This window comes from Lutra lutra, chromosome 4 (genome assembly GCF_902655055.1).
Source record: "Lutra lutra chromosome 4, mLutLut1.2, whole genome shotgun sequence".
NCBI lineage: Eukaryota > Metazoa > Chordata > Mammalia > Carnivora > Mustelidae > Lutra > Lutra lutra.
The window spans coordinates 18,531,587-18,538,890 of NC_062281.1; the positions used below are offsets into that span (position 1 = coordinate 18,531,587).

Below are 7,304 nucleotides of genomic sequence, written 5' to 3' on the forward strand. Positions count from 1 at the left end.
ACCTCTCTCTTAATGTATGATTCAGAAGGTTCTCTTTTAAATTAAAAAAACAGTATTTTTAAAAACCTGAAATTTGGGGGAAAATGTGGATGATTCAGCAAAACTTTTAACTAAAAGGAAAATTACAAAATATTTAGTGACTGACTGGGTTTCACACTTTTAAAAAGGCTTCTTATGTGTGGGCAAAGCCTCTGTTAAAATTCTAAAAAGTACAACCACCTTTTCCTACTGCATTCCTACTATAAGCAGAAATATCAAAGATTCAACCCTGAGCATACCACTCAACAAATATTTTTCTCTAATATAATGTCTAAAAATTATATAGGTGATTATTGTCTTTTTACCCTATCTTGTGGGAGGCATGCTTATTATAAGGCCAACATAAATGAATTTCCTTTCTGAATTCAGTAGAAAATTTCTTTGCAAACCTCTTGAAAGATGTGCTATTGAAAACTTAACATGGTTCAAAATATTAAAATGTTCCAATTAAATACTGACTCTAATCTTATCATTTACAAAAGCAATACCATGTCCCAGTTGGTAAATGGATTTGGAATGCCCACTCAAAATGCCACTGCATCTGCCCTTCCTAGCCTCTTGGATCTCCCATTTGTGCATGTCCACTTTTCTTTAATATTGTCTATGTATCCAGCTTTAAGCCCTTGAGACTTTTTCCTTTAAGAAACATATTTTTGTAAAAATGCTGACTGTAATATCTGCCCTCTCAACAGTTTTTTTTTTTTTTTGACAGAGAGATCACAAGTAGGCAGAGAGGCAGGCAGAGAGAGAGGAAGGGAAGCAGGCTCCCTGCTGAGCAGAGAGCCCGATGCGGGGCTCGATCCCAGGACCCTGGGATCATGACCTGAGCCAAAGGCAGCGGCTTAACCCACTGAGCCACCCAGGCGCCCCCCCTCTCAACAGTTTTAAGTGTACAAGGGGACAATACAGAATTGCTGTCTATAGGCACAACGTTGTATATCAGTGGAATAGCATACAGCCTTAAAAAAGGGAAAGAAATCCTGTAACGTGTGAGGACATAGATGAATCTTAAGGGTGTTGTGCTAGATGAAAACAAGTCTGTCACAGAAAGATAAATACTGTGTGTGTCCACTTCTATGAGGTATCTAAGAGAGTCAAATTCATAGAAACAAAGAAAAGAATGGTGTTGCCAGGGGCTGGGGAGAGCAGGAAATGGGGAGTTGCTAAGCCTTTGTAATTTTGACGTATTTTAACATCTTTCTCCATATTTTAATCCTGAACAATCTCTATGGATACAATTTTGCTCTCACTTTTTAGCTATAGGCGCAGCAACTCTCTGGGTGAAGCTTTCTGAGAACCAGTTCTGAACTGGGTAATCTATGTTGATAGGGTCTACTGGCCTGGGCCTCCATAAAAGGAAGAGGATGGAAGTTATACATAAGGGTTTTTTAATCTTGTCTATACATCATCCTTTTTATTTTTATTTTATTTTTTTTTAAAGATTTTATTTATTTATTTGACAGACAGAAATCACAAGTAGGCAGAGAGGCAGGCAGAGAGAGAGAGGGAGAAGCAGGCTTCCCGCTGAGGAGAGAGCCCGATGCGGGGCTCGATCCCAGGACCCTGGGATCATGACCTGAGCCGAAGGCAGAGGCTTTAACCCACTGAGCCACCCAGGCGCCCCTACATCATCCTTTTTAAAGAAGATTTTACTTATTTATTGCAGAGAGAGAGTGAGGGCACAAGCAGGGGGGAGGGGCAGAGGGTGAGGGAGCAGACTCTCAAGCAGACTTTTCACTGAGCACAGAGCCTGACTTGGGGCTCAGTCTCACAACCATGAGATCATGACCTGAGCCAAAAACAAGAGTGGGTTGGATGTCCAACCAACTGAGCCATGCAGGCACCCCCATCACCTTTCTTTTATTTTCTGATTCCCTCCCTTCTCAACCACACTCTGCATTTCAATAAAAGGAAGTCAACCTTGTTATGTATGTATCTCCAGTTTTAGAAACTTAGGGACTTCATGGTGCACCTTCTTACTTCTGGTTTTAAGATGGTGAAAGAGAGACCCAGGCAAGCTGTATGACTTGAGCAGAATGAGACAAACAGCTAGAGCTACAAGCAAGGCTTTGCCCCAAATTTCCTGATTCTTCTTTTAAGCCATTTCATATTCTCTTTTGGTCCATTGTTCAAGCTGATGTAACTGGAAAACATTTTAAATGTTCCATGAAGGGACCCAAATAGTTATGGGAAATTATAGTGTCTAAGTTTTCAACTTTTTAATTGTATGTAGAAAAGTTGCCTCAAAGAAGTTGTACGTATATAGTATGTGAAAGTACTTGGTCAGTAGGGCGATGCCCTGTAAACAGGTGGGAGCTGGTGTTTGCACCTTCAGATTCCATCCCAGTCATTGCTTTTGTGAAACCAGATTGGGAAAGGCTCAGACATAAACAGGCCGGTCCAGCTGAGGAATTTGTAATCTACCTTTTCCTCAATTATCAGTTAGGAAATTGGCCCATCACAGGCCTATGAAAATTCGTTCAGAACATTTCTCTAGATACAAGAGAGAAGCTCTCTCTTCCCTGAGATTATACAACCTGTGGATATAAGTCTGGAAGCTTTTGCAGTTTTACTACCATGAAGGAAATTGGCTGAAGCCACATACACAAGAGGGTAGAGCCAAGAGAGTTACTGACTGGAGTTGGTGTAAACTGTGCTACATTGTGTCCTGCCTTGTCAGATATACATTCCAATAAAATTCTTTATTACTTTTAAGCCAGTTGGTTTGGAATTTCTGTTTTTTGAAATCCAAAACATTCTAACTTAGAGAAAAATGGAGAGAAATTTGCTTTACTGATATATTGACTTATTTCCTTTCAAATATTAGGGCCTGAGAATCTGGATGGAATGGATGGAATGCTCACCTTTTCACCAGGGGGCGACATGGAATATCAGTGAGTCAAATGGAGCTTCTACAAATTTAATTTAATTTTACTTTAATATTTTATATATTTATTTTAATTTATTTATTTTATTTATAAAGGTTTGTTAATTTATTTTTAGAGAGCAAGAGAGAGACCTACCATACTGCACACAGAAGGGCAGAGGGCGAGGAAGAGAAGAAGACTCCTGGCTGAGTGTGGAGCCTGACATGGGGCTGGATCCACAACCCTGAGATCATGACCTACCTGAAATTAAGAATTAGAGGCTCAAATTAAGAGTTAGAGGCTCAACGCCCTATAAATTTTAAACCAGAAATTCTAAGTTTTGCCAGAACTTTCTCTGTCTATGAAGGAATGGAGCCATCACCTTCTGCTATCTGAAATAAACAATATAGAAAGGCTCTGTCCAAGGAAAAATCATAAGATCAGTAGACTCTTACTGCTTTTTCCCCTTACTTCAATTCCCCTTATATCAAGGGGACATGGGAATGGCAATAGGCATTTGTGAGATATGATTAATGGGAAACTGTGTTGGGTTAATAGAATAGAATTATGTGATTTTTGAAACATGACTTACAAGTCTATTTCTTGCTAGTTGTCCCGTGTGGGATTGGCTCATTCTGGCATAGATGTGCAAGGCCAGAAGTTGGGCTGTTAACGTTAATGTTAGTTAGATAATATTACCGTAGAAAATGTTTATGTGTTAACATAAACAAGTGTTAACTAGTCATATAAAAGTTCTCCACTCTGTTTCTACTTTTTCAGTGTGCATGATAATAAGATTCTTTTAATATGTCCAGTACAACCTATAATAAAAAGTGAGAATAGAATATATTTTGTGAGAGCTTACATGACCCATGCATTCTGAATATACATTTAAAAAATCAGTCTGTCATGCCAGAGGCAAGGGTAAATTATCTTTCTCATTTTCTTTATAGAAATTATTTTACAAAGTTGTCCAGTTATGTCAAATTATTCACCATGTAGCCAAAATAAAGAGGAAATGACTATAGAGTGAATTGATCAATAAATTACTAAAAATGTTGTTACTTTTCTGGATTTTGTGATGCTTAGGGAATTTGTCAGCTTTTAAAATTCTTCTAATTTAGTATGTTTTTCCCTAGTATAAATAAGTATTTGCATTCATATCTAATTTTCTAATTGTAATTTTTTTTTTTTCCTAAAGCGGGTCCTTCAAGATGAATATATATCAACTTTCACAAAATTTCTTTGCCCCAGTGTGTACATTGAGAATTCTGGAGGAAAATGATGAATTACTCAATGATCTGTGGGGGGTCAGAAAGCTCATATAAAGGAGTTTTGTGGAAGAATGAGTTGAGAAATTGGGATTAAACAGAGGAAAGGAACATTGGTCCTTAGTTCAAAAGTCAGGGAAATGCCTTTGCTGAATGCCTTATCTTAAATGGCACCCCACCCCACCTAATGACTTCCTCTCCCATTCTCCAGCAGAATGGAGTGTCTTCACTGCTGTGTCTTCACTGAAATATAAATTTCATGAAGAGAAGAATTTCTTCCCTCTTGTTCCTACTGTTACCCCCATAGCCTAGAATAGTGCCTGTCATACAGCCTATGTAAGAGTTTCATAAATATTTGTTGAGTGAATGGATGAATGCCTTAAACGTCCCTGTAGCTTCTTTGATTCTAGTAATTCAGCAGAGGAGAATAGCTGGAAAGGTATTGGAACCCTTCCAAAACTCTAGCGAAGTTTTGTTTCTGTATGCTCATCTTCCAGAATCCCATGGCAACATGATTTTATCTTCGGCCATCAGACACACACACACACACACACACACACACACACAAATACACACAACACACACAGGAATTTGGCAAAGTAAAAACCCACATTTATATCCATTTTCAGAAAGGCAGAAAAAGAGTGAGTACAATCAGACTAAAATGATACATCTGGCTACCATATTAAAAAGGCAACATCCTGACAACTGTTAATTTAATTGAAAGTTGTGCAGGAATTTTCTCACAAAGCCCATGAATCCTAGAAGTAATGTGATAATCTTTCCAAAAACTTAGAAACGATCCTTGTACTTCTTGTTTTAAGTTACTTCTCTTAATCATGCAATTTGCGTTGGTAGAAGTTAAATTTTGTAATCATAAATGGGAAGATCCAAAGGGTTCTTCTCAGTTATGGGCAACCCACCAAATAGTGACAAGAACTGGACAAAGATTTCCTAACACCAGCTAGGCAATTTCCCTGAACCTTACCTATCCTCACTTTGCATCACAGAGTTTGGAATCTCTAAGGGGCCTTTGGAATCCCTGGGAAAGACAGATGCCTATGAACTGGTCATTCTCCATTTTCTCCTTGCTAACAGCACTCTTTGGGTTGGGAGTGAAAATGTATCCAGGGCTATATTTGCTTTTACCTTCCCTTTTTTCAGCCAGAGGTGGCCATATTACATATTTCTGGTTACCGATACATGAGACAACGCCTATTAAGGCTTTATTTTTTTTTTAATTATGTATTCCTAATGTAAGGAGCCAGCACAGCCAGCAGTACCATTTGTCTTCCGGCTGCTACCTTGGGTGTATACCCAATGTCTGGAACTAATACTGTCTGCCATTGTATGATCATGAGCTGAAAAGCAAGCAGCTAGGAGTAGCGGAGCACAAATACGGAAGAAGCCTTCGTCGGTAAGGATGTCATGGGGTCATTAGCCCTATGTAGGACTACTCACCTCCAGACTATTTATTATGTAAGAAAAATTAAATCTATTTCTGGCCAACTTTCTATTAGTTCAGTTTCTCCTATTATACTCAGAGTATTCCTGTTACTGTTATTAATCCTAATGCCTTTATAAGAAAAGAAAACTGAGGTTCAATGAGAACAAGCAATTTGGCCAGAGCTAGAGATATTTTTGGTGAGAAGTGCATTACAAGAGCCTGTGACCCTTCTGGGACACTCACACGTGCACCCTAGGGCCGCTGAGTAAGAGGATGGTCTTGCTTCACCTGCCTGTTCAAAGCAAGAAAACAATGAAAATAGCAAAATGCTCATAGGAGGAAATGTCGGAACCGTTGACAATTATAAGGATGAGTGGTAGGCTATAAAAGTATACATTTGTTGTATACAATAGTAATCTTGTTGATGGTTTTTATGTAAGATGTTGAAGCCAAATTACTATCATCTGCAATAAAATATTCGTTCATTATTGGGTCAGAACATCTGGATGACAAGTCAAAAATTCCACCATTCATCAGTTATTCCTTATCCTCATCTCTAATTATCCAGCAATCTGGATGCTTTGGCATCATGTAGATTCAGTTAAGATATGCATTGAATTAAGGAGCCTCCTGAATTTGAGCAAGATGTTTTGAGTAATTCAGATTTTCAATTTCTACTTTCTTTTATGGCTTTTTTTTGGGGGGGCGGGGTCTTAAGAAAGGTTTCCAGAAGATTCTAGATGGACTTTATGTCATCTGTGCTTTGTTTCAGTTTCCGGTTATTAATTTATGCTAAATCGAGTAAAAGTTTTCAATTGCTTATATACCTCCTTACAAAGGAAGTGTTTCTCTCACTTGTTAGTGCTACATCCCAGTTCCAGGCATAGCTTTCCTTTTGTCACATTTCCATGCGTATTACTCACAAACAAATAAATCGTCTCTGCAAAGCATTTGGCATCTTTATCTTCCTTCATGAAAATGCAGTTCTGAGATTCCCATTTACACATATGGACCAGATGTGAAACATGACTCAAATGAACAGGGAATTCAGTATGGTTTTGCAATCACGAGACATATACTGTATCCCTCTTATGCTAATGTTTCCTTTATAATTCCCTGTTGTGAGACAGCTGTGGCAAGCGCCTGAGTGGCCCCTCTTGGCATGTTCCTTCTTTTCTTGTGCTTTCCTGCTTTCCCCAGTCCAAAGAAAGATCTGAAAATGGAGGCAGAGTGGAAATAATGACTTTTTGCCTCATTGCTAGAATGTTAACACATACATATGGCACATAGGTCACCTCTCCTTTTTCTCTGTGCCCATAGTTGACAGAAAGGGTCGGTCATGGCGCTCTTTCTGCCTCAAATTTGTCTTGGAATTCTTCTCAACACATTATAATTCAGTCAGCTCACATATAGGTGCCCAGTCTACCTGAAGTCACTCTACCCTTCTGTGTTTAAATTTAATGTACATTTTCCACGTTTATGTTTCCATTAGCAGGTGTTCCTTTGGACCAAAAGTATTAAGTAATTTTTTTAAAATCAATGATAGCGATGAAAAGAAAGTTCTTTGGGGTGTGTGTGTGTGTGTGTGTGTGTGGTGTGCATGTGCTTCGGTGTATGATTTCAAACTGGAGGAGATAATGGCTCCAATAGGAGAAACAAATTCCTAAACATATCACAAAT

The 7,304-nt window shown here is 38.6% G+C and overlaps 1 long non-coding RNA gene across 1 annotated transcript in view; it reads left to right on the forward strand.

The window, feature by feature from the left end:
• LOC125098494 (uncharacterized) overlaps positions 1-3,999 on the forward strand; it is a 610,756-nt gene extending 606,757 nt beyond the window's left edge. Inside the window, exons 12-13 of the long non-coding RNA XR_007126846.1 lie at positions 2,867-2,933; positions 3,043-3,999. This is a non-coding gene — a long non-coding RNA (uncharacterized LOC125098494). The remainder of the gene's footprint in view (positions 1-2,866; positions 2,934-3,042) is intronic.
• Positions 4,000-7,304: the final 3,305 nt, after the last annotated feature.